Genomic DNA, 18824 nt, shown 5'->3' with positions numbered 1-18824 from the left:
TGTCTGTTAAAAAACCGACACAGCTTGGAAAACCACGAATGCAGCGAAAACTTTGCATAATCATTCGCAAATGTCGTCCTACACTTGCGGGTTTGCGTATTCGTGCGCATGTGAGACTCACATGCCTGATATTATTATATCCATAGGTCAGTAATAACAGTTTTATTTTTCTGAATTGAAAGGTATAAGTATCATACCATAAAGCCTAATCTTGTATATATTATTTTTATGAAATATGATATTATGAAATGAAATGAAGTTAATTAATATAAAACATGGCATGAAATGAATAGAAATGAGATGGGATGATATTGGATGAAATATAACCTTAGTAAAATGTTGGTCATTTACTGAGATTTTTTCAGTGGGCTTTTTGGAGAATCCCGAGAAGTAACGTCTAGCGGCTTTGTTTCATTTTCCACATTCGTGCACTTTCACAATTATTAAACAGTTAATAAACTACCTTTATTACACATTTAAACCTGAAGAAACACTAAATAGACAAAATAAAACAAATCACACAGCCTTACTCCTCGCCTTCCCGCCAAAAAGTCCGAAGCTGTTAATGGACAGATTCATAGATAATTGACACAATGACCAATTGCCCTGGCTTAAAACACTTTGTTTCCAAGCCAATAAAATTTATTAAAAAAATATTTGACCAATTGCCATAGCTTGCCATAAGAAAAAAAGAACATTATTTTAGTTCGTTTGCTCGTGTGTTTTTTGAATTGTTTTGTTAAACATAACGCGAATAGTATCGTTTTTAGCTTTTATAATATTTTCTACAGAAAAATAATTAGATATACTGTCACGTCCAAGATTTGAATGTAAGTAATTAAATTTAATTCATAAATTAATTCTTCAGTAGGTACTTACATGTTCTAACTGATGTAAAGTCACACAAAAACACATTTCTGGTGTTTTGATTGAGTGAAGATAAATACCATAGCGTATATATCTTTAGTTTATGAGGAAATTCGAATAAAACTCTAATTGATACTAATTGCAAACCTCCGGCATTACAAGAATAGAAAGAACACAAATTAAACTAGATTATGAAACATGAGTATTTTCTCACACGATTTAGATATCAGTGCAATCCTCGTGGCTTGCCCACTTTTCTAATTTACATAGGCTCACTATTATACCTAGTTATTTTTTCTGGTATTTATAAAAAAAAAACATAATTAAAAAAAACACAAAATAAATGTTTAACAATGTGAAATATAAATGAAAATTGTAAATTGACCCTTTACTTAATGTAAAAAAGATAATTATGAGAAGAGATTTTTTTTAAGTTCAATAGCAGTACCTAAGTACCTAATATTGAAAGCAATATTAGGTAAATATTGCATTATTACAGCTCATCATTCAGCAGTTCAGCATTTACTTGACTGTGCCCTTGGAATTACTGATATTCATGAACATAAGTCATGGGGGCAGTAGTATCATTTTAGTTAAAATTTTATTAAGCAGGTATCTAAAATTAGCATTTACAAAAATCATATAGGGTCATTTCGCCTGTTCGCGTCCACTTAGTGCAGTTGGCAAGTTTGAAGGAGAAAATAAAAACGTCCCAGCACTAATTTCAATTAAAAGTTTATGTAATGTGTTCATTATAATAGTCTATTTTAACGTAAATTTTAGTTTAGTTCGAAACATGTTGTGTTTTTTTTGTTTAAAGACAAAATTAAGAATTATGCGATTTACCCACTTTGCGTCCTAGTATGGGAGAAAATCCAAAAATTAGGTTTACTTGCTGTCATTTTAATATATAGTAAAAGTTCTTTATTTTAGCTTCCTCAATTCTTGTTTTCACTATTTGCGAATTTAAAAAATTCAATCCAATTCTTATGTTTATTTATTTATACTTTATGCACAAAACAAAACTTGTACACAGGCGGACTTAATGCCATGGGCATTCTCTTCCAGTCGACCATAGGGTGGTGCATTATGTTCTAAGTACTATTGTTCTTATGTACTAAAGATTTCTTTATTTGTGGATATAATCAATATATCAGTACATACACATTGATAAGAGTGATTCTAATATGTAGGTATACAACTGAATATCCTTTGTAAATGTGCTTTTCCATATTTATGGTTTCTGTATTTGCGCATATTCATGGAATCTATACACCATAAATAAAGAGCTTTTATTGTATATTATGTGGTCTTTATATTCACATAGCACTGGTAGTGGTGGTATAGTAATAATTGCAGTATTCTCATTCTCGATAGACAATTTATTGACAATTATTCAAACAATGAAATTATTATTTCCTAAGTGTTGATTTCTTTCACCTAAGAGTTAGGTTTCATATCATTAAAATAATAAATACCTCTAATGCTTATTCGTGACCACTACCAAAATCAACAGCAGTGGCATAGCTCTTGCAACATATCATTGTTGTTGGAATAAATAAAATCTTAATAGCCTATTTACATCAAAAATAGTCACTAAAATTTATCTTCTAGTAACAAACAAGTGTCTCTTATTTATTTTAAGCAATGTATTAAGAACACTTTTAACTTTCTAAAAAAAATCTCTAAATGCAACAGTTTATTAAATAACAATCAGACATTTTACATACAACATTAAGAAACGACATTGTTGTTCGTTAATATTTATTACATCCATGACACAATTGCCATAGAACATTAACAATAGTGCATAAATATATGAGACAAATTGAATATGCAATTAATTACAGTGTCAATGTGTAAAATGTATATGTTTCTATAAACATAAAATGCGGAATGAAAATTTAATCTCTTTTCTAAACTCAACAATTATACCCATAAAATGTAGTTATACTCTATTACAATATCACTCAAAATTAATTTTTTTTTTTTTTTTTTTTTTTCCGGGCCGAGGGCCGAACCTCCTACGAGGTCCCCGCGCCTAGGGGGCGCGCGGGGTATGTGAGACTCTACGATCTGCAGGTGTTGAGAGCAGACCGCGGGCCCAAGGAATTTAGGGCCCACCCACTAAACGACTCCCCTGCACTCTTACACCCGGCGTCCGATCTCCGTCCGGGGTCAAAACCCGGTCAGAGTAGGGGGGTTCCCGCGGTCAACACTACAACCAGACACGCGGCGCCACCCCGAGGACGCCCGACCGACGGGTCGTCGAGGCGATAGTCGACGACCAACGACGTCAGTCTCCGCGGTACGGCGGCCCTTCAGGCCGCCCGGGCGATGCCGCTGGTGTTCCGGGATACCCCGCTGGGCCAGAACCAGCCTGCCGGGTCGGAACGCGATACACCGCCGACCGGGTTGCTCTTCCACAGTATGTTCGGCGACGACAGCGACGACGAAAATGCGGACCGCATCGCAGTCCGCAGCCGCCGACGCGTCGTCCCGTCCTCCTGATGCCAGCGCGCTAGAGTGACGGTAGCGTGCGGCGCAGTCTCAGCCCCCTTAGGTCGCCCCGTGACCATCACCGGGAGGAGACTGCCTCCTCATAGGGGCCGGAGCTGGACAAACGCCCTCCTCCGACCCCCGGCTCGACGGCGGCGGCACGGCGCCGAGAGGGAGGAAGAGTTCTCCCTCTCCCGTTCCGCCGCCTCCTTCTGCGAGATGGTGGACTCGCAGAAGTCGAGCATCGCCTGCCAGGACTCATCGTTGCCGAGCATCGCAGCCACGACGGTCGGAAGCGACAAGTCCGGTCCTATTTTTGCAACGAGGACGCGGCGCTGCTCCGCGAAAGCGGGGCAGCACGCGAGCGTGTGCTCCGCCGTGTCCTCGTTGCAGCCACTGCAATGGTGGCACTTCGGCGTCGGCTCCCTCCGGGCGACGAGGTGCAGGTAGCGACCGAAACAGCCGTGTCCCGTGAGCACCTGCGTCGCTCGGAAGGTGAGACGTCCGCGGTCGCGATTCACCCAGTCCGAGAGGACCGGGCGGATCGCCTCGACGGTCCGTCGCCCGTAGGCGGGGTCCGCCAGGCGGCGAGACCACGCCTCGAGCACGGCACGCCGAGATTGAAGCTTCCGCGCTCGAACTTCCGCCGCGCCGGGACGCGGCTCCCCCCTGGAGCGGAGATCACATCGCCACGCGTAATCCGCAGCAAGCGCCTCCGCTTCCAGGTCCCAGGGAGGCGTCCCGGCGAGCACGCACGCCCCCTCGAACGAGACGGTGCGGTACCCACGAACCGCCCTGACCGCAATCGCGCGCTGCGGACGTCACAACGCTGCGACGTTGTCACGGGTCAGGGCGTGGCACCATACGGGCGCCCCGTACAGTGCCATTGACCGCACCACCCCCGTGTAGAGGCGGCGCACCACCATGTCGGGACCCCCGACGTTCGGCAACAGCCGACTCAGCGAGCCGGCGGCTGCCATCAGTCGGGGACCCAATCTTTCGAAGTGAGCACGGAAGCTCCAACGACCGTCAAGTACGAGGCCGAGGTACCGCAACCCGGTCGCCTCGATCTCGACGCGAACGCCTCCGATCACGAGGTGGGCCCCCTGAGGCGGCGCTCTCCGGGCCCCGTGGAACAACAGGGCCTGGGATTTATCGAACGCCACCTCCAGACCCAGCCTTCGGATCCTGCCGACGACGAAGGCCACCCCCGCGCAGGAAAGACGGGCAGACTCGCGCAAGTCCCTACCCCGGGCCACGACCAAGGTGTCGTCCGCGTAACAAACTACGCTTAGACCCGGGAGAGGAGCGCTAAGGGCACCCCGCAGGACCCAGTCGTAGCCGATGTTCCACAAGAGAGGGCCAAGGACCGACCCCTGTGGGACACCGCGCTCGACGGGGAAGCGGAGCACCGCCCCACCGTGCTCGGTGCACATGACCGACCTGTCCTCGAGGTAGGACCCGATCAGCCGACGGAGATACGCAGGGACGCCGTGATACTCCAGCGCCCCTGCGATCACCGACCAGGGCAGGGTGTTGAACGCATTGGCGATGTCCAGGGACACCGCCAGTGCAACCCCGCCCCGGCCGACAGCCTCATCAGAGAGGGCGCGCACGCGCATCACCGCGTCGATGGTCGAGCGGCCCTCCCTGAATCCGAACTGCTCCGTTGACAGATCGGGACCCACCCCCGCCAAGTGCTGGACGATGCGGGCGGCCACCACTCGCTCGAGCAGTTTTCCCGCCTCGTCCAGCAACACGATTGGACGGTACCCCGCAGGTGAGTCTGCAGGGCGTCCCTCCTTCCTCAGCAAAACAAGTCTGCCCGTCTTCCACTGTTTCGGAAACCGTCCCGACTCGAGGCAGGCTTCAAAGAGCCGCACGAGCCGGTCCCCAAGGGCACCGAAGGCCAAATCCCAGACCCGACCATGAACACCGTCAGGGCCGGGGGCCGCGTCCTTCCTCCGCATCCTCGACACGGCCGCACGAATCTCCTCCTCCGAGATGCTCGGAGGGACCACCTCAGCAGGGGCATCACCGCTCACATCACCCCGTGGCGGCGCGCCCATGGAGGGGGGCTCGAAGTCCCTCTCCATCCGCGGGAACAGTCCGGAGACAATCTCCCGCAGCTGCTGAGGCTGGAGACGCTCTGTCACCGGGAGCGCCCACGGCCGCAATTTCTTGCGGACCGTTTGGTACGGGCGCCCCCAGGGATCCTGGTCGAGCGTCTCTAGGAGCGTCTTCATGCTCTGAGACTTGGCCTCGCCGATGACCCGCCGCAGTGCCTCCTGCTTCTGACGGCAGTCGGCATGCAGGCGGGCCGCTACCTCCGCGAAGTCCGCATCGCGAAGGCGGCGACGGCGGTGGCGGGCGCTTCGGCGGCGCGCCCGCACGCACTCCTCTCGGAGGAGCGCGATCTCGGGCGTCCACCAATACGCACCACCACGTGGAGCGCGACCGCTGATCCGGGGCATCGAAGCATCGCAGACGCGACGCATTGTACCCCGGAACCAGTCGGCCTCCGACTCCACGTCCACTAGACGCGCGGGCATCGGCGCCCACGCGGCCACTGTGGCCGCCTCCACCGCGAGCACCTTGTTCAGGCGCTTCAGTGCCCATCGTGGGAATGATCGGGGAGCGCTACGCGGGAGCTCCTCCTCGCCGCGGGCGTCTTCAGCCGGCGCGTTCAACGAGCTGGAAGCAGAGAGCTCGAATCGGACAAACCGATGGTCCGAGAGCGTCTCCGCCCCCTCGAGGACACGCCAGCCAAGGATACGGCGCGCGGCGGATGAGGACGCAAACGAGACGTCCACGTGTGATTCCCCATTCCACCGCACGCAGGTCGCGACCGAACCTCTGTTCAAAAGACAGAGGCCGGTCGCGAAGGCCCACTCCGACAGGAACTCGCCGCGTGAGTCCGTGCGAGGGGAACCCCACGCCGTACATTTGGCGTTGAGGTCCCCCGCCAGTATCAACGGGCGAGACTCGAAGCGATGGATCAACGCCTCGAGCCCACCCAGAAACTGCTCGAACTCGGCGAGACTCCTGTTCGGAGAGAAGTACACCCCGATCACGACGGTTTCGTCGACCCTAACTACGACGTACCCGGGTCCCTTGGCCACCATTCCAAGGGGGGGTAACGCCGCCGACTGTCGCATCACGATCGCCACAGAGCCATCGACATCTCCGGCCCAGGAATCCTCCCGGTCGGGAGGTACAAAGTATGGCTCCGCGACGATCGCGATGTCGATGAACCACTCCGCCATGGTGTGGACGAGGAGATCCTGCGCCCTGGCGGAGTGGTTCACATTCGCTTGGAGGAAGCGATGGACGTGACCCATTATTGAGGTGTCACATCCATCGCTCCCTCGTCTTCCGTCCCGCCTTGCGGCTCGACGGCCGCGGCGGGAACTGACGGGCCGGCTGCTTCACGTGCAGCCGGCTCTCTCTCTGCCTTTTTCTTCTCTTTTTTCCCGCCACGCCGCCTCTTTGTGGAAGAGGGGGCGGAACAGCAGGCCGGGCCTCCAGCTCGATGATCGGCCCGCCGCTTCGCCGCGTCGCACAACACGCAGTGTGGCGTGGCGGCGCTGCAAGAGGCTGCCTTGTGCCCAGCCTGACCGCAACGGAAGCAAAGTCCGCTGCGATCCACAGCCGATGGGCACTTGGCGAGGCCGTGACCGGTGCCAAAACACCGGAGGCATCGCCATGGACGTGCCTCCTGCAACTGCACGTGGGCTATCACCCAGCCCACGCGCAGCCTCCCCGGCGAGTCGGCGGGCCGACCTTGTGGAGGCGTGGCCAAAAGAGTGGCCACCTGCACAGGGCAACGCGCCCACACAGTGAAAGATCCAGAGTAACAACTCCGAGGCTCCCCCACCTTCACTTGTGCGCGGGCGCAGTTGCCCTGCGACGCAATAGCGGCGGCCACTTCCTCCTTAGTGGCACATTCATCCAGGCCCGTCACTTTGACTTCCGCCATCTTGACAGGCCTATCTATGCGCACCACTTCCGGGTCCGGCAGAATTTCGCGAAGCCGGGCTGCCAGTCTGTCTGCGGCCGCGCCGGAGTCAGCACTAGGACATACCAACAGCCGAGCCCCGCTGGCCGTCTGCCGGACTCGGATCACTCAAAATTAATTAACTTAACTAGCCTCAGTGTTTGTTAGGACTGCCTAGTTGCTTACCAGAGTCCGTAGATATCACAACACCAAGGCTGCTAAACCCCCTTTCAGACATGGAGTTACAGTCTTTATTGTAGAAGCCCTTAATAGCATTAATCTATCAAATAAATGAAAATTAGTTTTCAACACCAATACTCATCTGTGGGAATTGGCCTCGAGTTGAAAAGTACTTGCGTATCCATATTACTGATCTATGACACATTGAGCGCTTATTATCTGGAACCACTTGACTTGTGTACAATGTGTTACATATACTGTGTAGTAGCAGTAGTAGAGTTTTGATCGTGGCTGGGGTTTACTGAAGCAGCTGACCACTTTTCATCAAGTGGTGCCTTCTCCTTTTCTGTTGTCTGTCTGTTTTTTTTTTAAATAAGCAACAATCCTATATTGTTGGCTACAAACCTATAATGCGGACCCACTCGTAAATACGTTTAGCAAAGTCTTCAGAAATATAAAAAAAAATGTCCCTATATTGTCTAGCCAGTTCTATGATTATCCTGTTGGGCCACCAGCATGTACTGTTGACAACAATAATAAACAGTTCTAAAAATTAACTAGAAATGAAATGTTGCGTATTCAATTCCAAACACACGATTGCTTTATCCAGTCGTTCACATTCGAGCACGATTTAATATTTTAAAAGTGTGTTTAAGATCATCATAAAATGCAACCTTATTTTTAATCCGTCTCATATAGTTTCCGGTTTTGCATGCTCGTTATTAAGGTCATATACAGCACAGTGACGTAAGACATGCCCGGATCTGCGAGGCCCGTTTTATCCGTAACAGCTTTGTCGGAAGTTAGGAGTGTTCACCGAAATAATGCTGACGTTAATATGAACCCATTAATTCGTCACCATCAAACTTATTGAATGCAAGTAATAAGTTTTACAATGAAACGAGTTCTCCAAGCGTGGATAATTCACATATTTAGGATGAATTTATTAGCTGGCTAAGTATCAATGTAACTGAAACATTGAATTTCATTTTCATCCCCTTCAAATCGTCGGATTTATTTTTCTTTATCACTATTATTTTATACCTGATAGAAAATATTTTTTACTTTTTAGTGCAACTCGCTAAAATGCCGTGTTTCTTTATTGTTTTTTTTTAAATATTATTTTCATCGGTATCGAATTTAGGAATGGCTTATGTCTGAGAAGAAAATTGCCAGGCGAATGAAGCTTCAGATTATCGAAACAAACTAAATTTCCTAATGCGAGACCAAGGCAGAAGAGAGTGACAAGTTGACACCGTAATCTAACAATAAACAATACATTAGCTAACACACACACATACTGTTTCACCATCTCACCGTGAGACATTGGAACCGGAGTCGATGGAGTGTCAAACTGTCGAAGTAAAACTGTGTACAGTCAAAATGATTTTGTAGGGTACCTAAATTAGGTCTTGAATTTCATATATCTCAAGATAGACAGTATCTGTTTAAGACATCTGTTTAATGTTATCATAATGTCGATGTCTTTTAATGTGTAGGTATTTCTAGGTTCTAGCGAGTCGGCTATTGACCTCAGCCTGTCGTCATCACTGTCGACAAACTATTTTTAACAGAACAGTAAAATTATACTTTTTTCGCTGCCCACCTACCTCTTCGCTGGTAGCCTATTCCAACTACGCGTGGACGGGTAGGTGAGCTCACGAGAACAACCTGAGAGAATTTACTAACACTAGCCCTAGCAAGAGCTGTGCTTCGCTGAATAGATTCCTATTACATAAGATCCGGCGAGATACTAATTGGTTATAAAATTAAATAAATGAATCAACGTCGTGATAACAATAAACCCTACCAAGAGCTGAGAGCCGAAATGCGTCCTTAAAAACCATTCAATTATTCCAAGTTCCCATAGTATTTACATTCGTGTGACAGAAGAAAACAGCTTGTGGCAAGTGTTGTGGGGACTTAACCCATAATTTACTACACTGTTTAGTAATCACATATGATTGAAATAGGAGAGTTCTGCCTTTCCGATTATGTCGCAATCTAAATTGCAACAGATGAGTGTCGCATAATCGAAAGCATTTACACGCAACATTAGCAGAGTCGTGACCGGGGGATGGGAATGATTACGTCACGGATGTAATGCGGTGTCGAAGTAATTAAGAACGTCACAACGGTGGTTTCTACCTTTCATTTCACACGCTAGTTTCATTTCAGAATGGATATATTTAATTTTAGGTACTTAAAATTTACTTTTTCCGAATAAAAACCAATCCATTAATCGTAATTGGGCGATCGGCGAAACCGACATTTTGAAGTCGATTCTTTTGAAAAATTCGATGGTTCTCGATGATTTTTTCTCGCAATAAGTTTGGCCAACTAACTACGCAGTTGGACTCGGGCACGAATCATGATTGCAACACCTCGAACTTAGGGTCGGGAGTCATTAAGTTGACGATCGAGAATTCGAAATGTTCAGTCAATCGATCTTCTGTCACGTGTCGATAGGTAGATGATCACGAGTCCCAGATGTCGAGCTTGCATCACGAAGGCCGACAAACGAGTCAATCAATTCGGAACAATCCAATAAATCTCGATTGTTGAGTACAACAAAATAATCGAGGACTCGATTTTAATTTTTGTCGATTGTTTTTTTATTTTGTTGTGATTTTTAAGTTGTTGTTATGATAGTCAAGTAGCGGGCCACGCCGCCCTGCCTAAGTAGAAGCAGTAATGCGTTTCGGTTTGAAGGGTGGGGCAGCCGTTGTAACTATACTGAGATCTTAGAACTTATATCTCAAGGTGGGTGGCGCATTTACGTTGTAGATATCCATGGGCTCCAGTAACCACTTAACACCAGGTGGGCTGTGAGCTCGTCCACCAACAAAAGCAAAAAAAAAAAAACGCGGAGGACGTTTTAAAAAATAGAATTGTATTAGTAAAATAGTACGTTTATTCTACACCAAATCTGGCTTAAGACTAACTTATTACTAATCTTAATCTAACGGAAAGGGCATCGAAGCACCGGTCCAGTGGATGGCGTCGTCTGCGAATTCCACAATTCAGTAGTTGAGTTCGTCGAAGATCTGCCTTTGCATACTTGCGTCAGCAGTTGTGCCCGACGTAACTATATTGCACGATGTGTAACCGTTGCGCCACTTAATTTCAAATTCTATTCAAACAAATTTTTTTATTGCCCTTGTAGGCAGACGAGCATACGGCCCACCTGATGGTGAGTGGTTACTATCGCCCATGGACTTCAGTAATGCCAGTGGCAGAGCCAAGCCGCTGCCTACCGTGAAATGAAACATGCTTTGAGGGAGAGCCAAACTACTTCTACGGTACACGTCATAATACGACATTAGTTAACTATCTTATTCGAACCTCACTTGAAGCCTTTTCGTATAGATCCCGGCTATACATGAGTTACGGAGGAAGTGCGGCGAACAAAATTAAATACACTATTTGAGCTATCGCCAATATTAGCCTGCGTGGTCTGCTGTGTTTACGATCTCCAGACAATTAGGTATAACAAACAAATTAGGTAAAAAATAGTATAGTATAAATATAGTAAATACAGGGTTGAAAAACAAATCTTTGATTAGTTATTCCTGTCCGTGATGAGCGTTATCGATATCAACAGTCACTTCTGACTGAATTTTTAATGAAGTTTATAAAATAAATTTTCATAATTTTATTTTAATTTAAACCGTTATTCGAATCTAAAACGTGGTCGAACGAACAACTTCTACGATAAATGAATGAATAAAATTGGTTAATAAAAGTTAAATCCTCAATTTTATATAAGTACTGGTTTAACGGCCGTCTGGTGTAGTGGTAAGTGACATGGTCACTACACAAGGGGGTTGCGGGTTCGAATCCCGCCAAGGGAAGATATTTGTATGATAAATATAAATGCCTTTTCCAGGGTTATGGATGTTTATTAAATATATGTAGGTGTATAATAAAAATCTTACATTTATTTCCGTTATCTGGTACCTGTAACACAAGTTCTTTACGAACTTATCACAGGACCAGTTAACGTGGTGTGATTGTTAGTAAATATTTATTTATTTACAATTCAACACAATTTACAATTCAACTGGTACTGACTCGAATACATACCGAATTGAAACACTATTTATTATATGGAGATTAGGTTTGTGTTGTCTATAATCTCACATGCACATAGGTACCTTCCATATAAATAAAATTATAAGAGTTCTGCCATTGTGCCTGTATCACCCAAAAACTACTGGGTAAAGGAGACTGAAACGATTACATACATTTTTGGGCCCGAATGTAACGTGATGAAACTAATATGAATTAATAGATTCAGATTGATCAGTACCTTGCTGAAAATTATAAAAGTTTTCTCAATCTGAGAGCCGAGTTAATAAAGATTTAGTAAAAGTTAGGTTATGTTACAATCTCTTTAAAAGAGCTGAATAATAACTTATTTAAGCATAAGTAAATGTTTATTATATCCATTGGATAATCTTTTAAATGTCATATTATGAATGAATATCAATGATATATATCAGGTATGGAATGTGGAATTGCTATCCCACAATTCACACAGCGATCCATAATTTCAACAGTATCCAATGCAACAATTTCAAGTCAAACGTGTGAGCGATCTTCGGTGTCCAGTGTAGAAGCAATTCCAATTGTCGTACAAGGCTGGCAGAGTTGGAATCCGTAATAATAAAGCAGTGATCGTTGAAAATATAAAAACCGCCCGATAGATACACACTCAAAATGCGTCGAAGATACAATACGAGTAAAGCAGAAAAAACCAACAAGCGCCAAAAAATAATTGTATAATCTATGAACAAACGTCATGTCAGCTTACTGTCAAAGCTGTCATCAAAAATACAATCGATTTTAATCGATTTGAAATCGATAATCATATTACTTTGCTAAGTAATAATAGACTTTTTCTTCATTTATGTATATAATCGCAATTAAATCCGGCGCATACCGCACTTGTATACAACAAGTATAAATCGCTCATTTAATTACCTAGTGCAATGTTTTTCTTTTTATAATCCTGTAATCGATTAATTAAATCGATCACACCGTTATACCGACAAAAACTAACTTTCTCATTTTTCTCCGGTCCCAGAAAGAGGATTGAGGTGATTTTTTATATTCTTATATAAAAAAATATGACAAATTTTTTAGACTACATTTCAAGTTATTACATTTTTGGCCCACGATTTTCCGTCTCCTTTATATATTTTGTTTCTATAACTAAGAAGTTTGGCCTTTATCAAAAAAAAAAACGTGATTACTTCATAAACTTCATATCATATTAAGTTGATTACGCGCTTACATTAAGTAGTCGATAGATGGCGTTATTAGTTTTCTGAATCGCGCTATGATTATGTAACTTTGCCTAACATTGAAATACATTTCTAAATGATTACTTACTCTAGCTCGACGAATCTAGAATAACCCCTCGAGGTTACTAGAATAGGTGGGAAAAAGAATTACTTACTATAAAGCTATAAACCACGAGGAACCAGGTCAAAAACTCGCGAACGCATTTCCCACTGCTATACAAAATCATTAGAGATTAACTGAATTTCATATAATTGCATACTGTTCCTTGCCAGTTCTTTAAAGCTTAAATTGGGAAATCCATTTATTTTGTTAAATACTAATTTTGTTACGAGATTAAATGTCTTGAGTCGTTTATCTTTAAATTGTTATCCATCTATTGTGTTCCTAACTCGGCATGATTACTCGCAGCAGCTGCGCGTGGGTGCATTGTAACTGTTTGAGAGTAAAAAAACAAAACAATAGTTTATAAGCGAGGGCGCCATGGCGACGCACTTTCTACATGGAACGTAAATTTAAGTCACGAAATTGATTTTATCTTCGGAGCCACTCCCCGACATTCGCCTTTTCGATTCATCACCAAATTTAGCTAAAATTAATGAATGATATTTAACAACACACGTGTCACTTAAATTTGTAGTGGATAAATATCTGGTGGTAGGACCTCTTGTGAGTCCGCGCGGGTAGGTACCACCACCCTGCCTATTTCTGCTGTGAAGCAGTAATGTGTTTCGCTTTGAAGGGTGGGGCAGCCGTTGTAACTATACTTGAGACCTAGAACTTATATCTGAAGGTGGGTGGCGCATTTACGTTGTAGATGTCTATGGGCTCCAGTAACTACTTAACACCAGGTGGGTTGTGAGCTCGTCCACCCATCTAAGCAATAAAAAAATTATATATGATTTTGGAAATGTCATACTTTTAACACATGCATATATTTTCAGTAATAAATAAAATATGATTGTAAAAAACATTAGTTAAATATTAGTTGTGAGTTGTGATTTGGGAATTGCCAGGGCAATGTTTAGGGCAATCTTGGCAACATAGTTGCATTAACAAAAAAAAACCTGGTCGTACGTGCACGTGTTGTACATCAAGAAATAAAAATCCTTCGCTCTGAATCTAGTTTTTATTGAACATAGCACAAAAATACAGTCCACGCTCTAAACAGGCAACGCTTCCCGGTGACCGCCTTTAAATATCCAGAATACAATCCTTTTTATATAAATTCTACTACCTACCTCTGTCGCAATATAAATATTAAAAACCTTGGCTTGAGCGCCAACAACAACTGTGCAAAGTATCAAAATCATTCTAATATCAGATTCGCGAACACTTAAGAACTACAAATAGTCTGGTAGAAAATGCTTTAGGAAGTCCGTAAGTATATGTCGGCGTTAAGCCAGGATTTACACACATAACTTCTTTTACAATGAAAATACAATACAGTTCTATAAAACTTTAACATTACTTGTTTACAACAAAAAGCCACGCCTGAGTTATTCAGTGGTTTTTACACAATTAGCCATTTTGTGTTGGTTATAGCAACTACAACTTCTTTTATACAAACAAATGTAATTACTGCGAAACAATTCACAAAACATAGCTTAATATTCAAAATACATATTTTAGTGATTTTACATGACTCACATTTAATTTATTTTACATGAATTACTTTTAAGTAATATTAACTAACATTGTTATTATCCAGCCTAATAATAGATGGCGCCAACAACATCATTGCATAACAATTACAATACTTAATTAAATTATTAGTACTGTTAATTATAATATAAATTATTATTAATATTTATGCTTTATTCATATTTAATCATTTATACAGTCATTTGTGTTTTTAAACAATAATATAAACATTAAACATATTCTGAACATTTTCACATCAAAACAGTGTCTGCTAATTATTAAATATGGTAGAATAACAGTTTTGTTGCTAATAATAAATAAATGTTAATATAGAATAAACTAATCTATATATTATTATGTTAATTATTGCCAACAGTGGCGTTTGCGCCCATACGGCCATACTGATTCCAGCGCGTCCCTTGCGCTGTTTTAGCATTTCACATAACAGTAAACAAGTCATATCCCCTACCGGGATCTACCCAATACACAAGGCACCATTCACCCTTACGAGATCTAGCTAACACACAAGAGGATCACCCAACGGGATTTACCCAACACACAAAGCATCACTCATACAGGTCTAGTTAACTCGCAAGCCATCACCCTTACAGTATCTAGCCAACTTACCAGGCATCACCCTTACGGGATCTAGCCAACACACTCGGCATCACCCATTCGGGATCTAGCCAACTCACAAGGCATCACCCATTTGGGATCTAGCCAACCCACAAGGCATCACCCTCTCGGGATCTAGCCAACCCACAAGGCATCACCCTCTCGGGATCTAGCCAACCCAAAAGGCATCACCCTCTCGGGATCTAGCCAACCCAAAAGGCATCACCCATTCGGGATCTAGCCAACTCATAAGGCATCACCCATTCGGGATCTAGCCAACTCATAAGGCATCACCCATTCGGGATCTAGCCAACTCATAAGGCATCACCCATACGGGATCTAGCCAACTCATAAGGCATCACCCATACGGGATCTAGCCAACTCATAAGGAATCACCCATACGGGATCTAGCCAACAAGACCAGGTTTAAGGATTCGCATGGTGGCCCGCCAGCGTTTTAGGAAGGATAATTGGATAGGAAAATAAAAGTAGATACCATAACAAATTATAAAATCATTTTACAGCAGAACAAATCTCTCTGCCCATACGGTCAATCAGAATCCTCTGACATTAAGAGGATAGATTTACCTATATCAAACCGTTACCATTACCAAACCTTTACCTTTACCAAAACACATTAGATGACAGAGACCGCTCGTCCATCCATTTTTTACCAGCTGATTCAACTTCCCCTAATTCATCATTCAGCGGACCATTTTCAATTTGCTTTATTTTAATGACTGGTAGGGAACATCATCCTTCTAATGCCTCTGCATTTTTGTTTTATTGTTGTGCTGCAGATTTTAATCAACTGTAATTCTTAAAGCTGCCTGTCAGATCTTATTAATTGATATTTTACAAACATGTGACATTTATGACCCATCAGTAGTTCAGCATGCCTGTTGACCATGCTCGCTCTCTTTGCAATAATGTGGTACTGAATTTCATATTGTTCACAAGTTTTTGAAACTCCTGAATTATCTTTTATCTTGGTGAATTTTTAAAAGTGACAGGTTTCCAAAAATGGAACTAAGATTTTAAAAACAGAAATCACATAGAGATCTTTGCCATCCTTTTTCTTGACTAATAATAAAGCAGCACCCCCACTAGAAACCTAGGGTGCAGAGAGTTAATCACTCATCCAAAAATAAATAATTATGAAAGGAAAAGTAATAATATGGAGCTGCTGAACAGGGATGAGCTGTCTCTTATTATGGCATATTATTAAAAGTTTATTTATATTTTTATTGTAATATGCTTGAACTCCTCACAATAAACAGGAGACATACAGTATGTACAGCGTTGTACTATCCTATCCAAATTAATTATTTCAAATCCAACTTTTATCTGCCTGATCACCATCTATGAGACATGATTTGCAAAAGTTACATGATGATTGAATAATGACTCCAAACTTGAGCATTCACTGGATATAAACTTATAAAAATAGATAAGTTCTCCTCAAAGAGTGCAACACTGAGAAGTTATTTTTAAAAGATTAAAACCTATTAGGATGTCAGCAAGACTGTCAGTATTACCATATGATTATGATTACCATATGAAATTCTATAATAGTTCTAGTATTTTTCTCCATTAAAAGTCACAATGCTTTGTTTTGAAATCAGTTGACTCCTTATGCTCAAAAACTTTACATGAAGTTGTTTAGCTTACTAAACTAGATCTGCAATGATTTAAGTCTTAATTGTGGTGATACGTTTGTCATCTTGACGGCGGTAACAAGTTTTCTCGAAATGACGCAAGTGACGCAGTAACCACATTTAAAACCTTAGTGTTACTAAAAGTGCCACGAAAACTGAAGGAATCATTATGTGATTGTGATAAAACTGAGTTATGTTTAGATTATTAACATTATATTTACAGTATATTTTCAATTTGACGCTTTCGGAACGTTTTTAGAATCGATATTATTTAGGAAGCGAAATACATACCACAGCGTATTTCTCAATAACTTGGATCGAATAAATTTAAGATAAATACCTGAAATCAGTATTTTTACCATCTCAGCGTCAGTAGCTTTTCCAAAACATCCACGGTCTAGAACTCATTTTAAATATCCACAACTTTACTGAATGCATGGATCAGTTCATCCCTCACTTGCTCCAATGCGGTTCAATACAAAGACCAGATATCGGCTTATGTCTTGCTTGCTCTTTTGAACTCGATGTTCATGCGATGAAACAATTAGCTTCATGATAGTTTCGTCCACATTTCCGCATCGGTCTTGATGTCACGCCCTCATCGGAGTTGAACGGCGGCAAATAAAAGTTATAATGCCACTACAAGGGTACAGCATTTGCAGCTATCATCACTTTTCGCCTTTTTAATACAGGTTGAGAGACCCATCACTTGTTCAACAGTGGGCTACTTCATTCGGAGGCTTACGATTAATTTTGGGGCTGTGATCCCACTTCTGATGTCGGCGTTAAGCCAGGATTTACACACATAACTTCTTTTACAATGAAAATACAATACAGTTCTATAAAACTTTAACATTACTTGTTTACAACAAAAAGCCACGCCTGAGTTATTCAGTGGTTTTTACACAATTAGCCATTTTGTGTTGGTTATAGCAACTACAACTTCTTTTATACAAACAAATGTAATTACTGCGAAACAATTCACAAAACATAGCTTAATATTCAAAATACATATTTTAGTGATTTTACATGACTCACATTTAATTTATTTTACATGAATTACTTTTAAGTAATATTAACTAACATTGTTATTATCCAGCCTAATAATAGATGGCGCCAACAACATCATTGCATAACAATTACAATACTTAATTAAATTATTAGTACTGTTAATTATAATATAAATTATTATTAATATTTATGCTTTATTCATATTTAATCATTTATACAGTCATTTGTGTTTTTAAACAATAATATAAACATTAAACATATTCTGAACATTTTCACATCAAAACAGTGTCTGCTAATTATTAAATATGGTAGAATAACAGTTTTGTTGCTAATAATAAATAAATGTTAATATAGAATAAACTAATCTATATATTATTATGTTAATTATTGCCAACAGTGGCGTTTGCGCCCATATATACATTGACGTGCATGAATTAAAAAAAAAAGATGTATACAGAAAAATACGATTTAGATGTGATTATTAATTATCGTTGAGCAGACGGATCCGAAACACATTTATAGGCGTAACGTTATAGCTGATACGGAAAGGAAGTTATGGTAGAAGAAAATTATTAGAAAAAACTTCTTTCGTCACACATTTCACTAACGAAAATAGGCCCCGAAAGGCCTTTGTTGCATTATATCTAAGATAATGTTTCATATAATTCAGTCTGTGTCGGCTCTCAATGGAAACCGAGAAAATAAAAAAACATCACAGCAATTTGAAAATTGAAGTCTCCTAAAAGATATACTGTAGAAAGATACTGTGTATTTTCTTCAACTCTGTCCTTGATAGCAAGCACCCGCAGTAAGAGCACGTACGTAACAGCTCTTCGGGCGAATGCAATTCCTAAAATCAGGCCTTTCGTGCCTTATAGTCATCAATTCATTCATGATAAATTAATTTTTATTTTTGTTCCACTAAAATGCTCTAATTTTAGAGATAGAGAAAGTTCGCTATGCTTTTACTGATCACGGTCGTATTGTGCCTTTGTATAAGCAACATTTCCCCTTGGAGACCGTTTTGTTACCGCCTCATTGTTCCT

General features: G+C 42.2%; 1 protein-coding gene across 2 annotated transcripts in view; it reads left to right on the top strand.

Annotated features, from left to right (window-relative positions):
- The first annotated feature begins 671 nt into the window (after window positions 1-671).
- Window positions 672-18824, top strand: part of corn (microtubule-binding protein cornetto) — a 63342-nt gene continuing 45189 nt past the window's right edge. For both annotated transcript variants that reach the window (XM_089730223.1, XM_089730220.1), the window contains exon 1: window positions 672-830. The gene's annotated coding sequence lies outside the window, so the exon portion shown is untranslated. The remainder of the gene's footprint in view (window positions 831-18824) is intronic.

This window comes from Bombyx mandarina, chromosome 10 (genome assembly GCF_030267445.1).
Source record: "Bombyx mandarina strain Sakado chromosome 10, ASM3026744v2".
NCBI lineage: Eukaryota > Metazoa > Arthropoda > Insecta > Lepidoptera > Bombycidae > Bombyx > Bombyx mandarina.
Note: the sequence above shows the minus strand (reverse complement) of the source record. Positions and strands in the feature narration are given on the sequence as shown.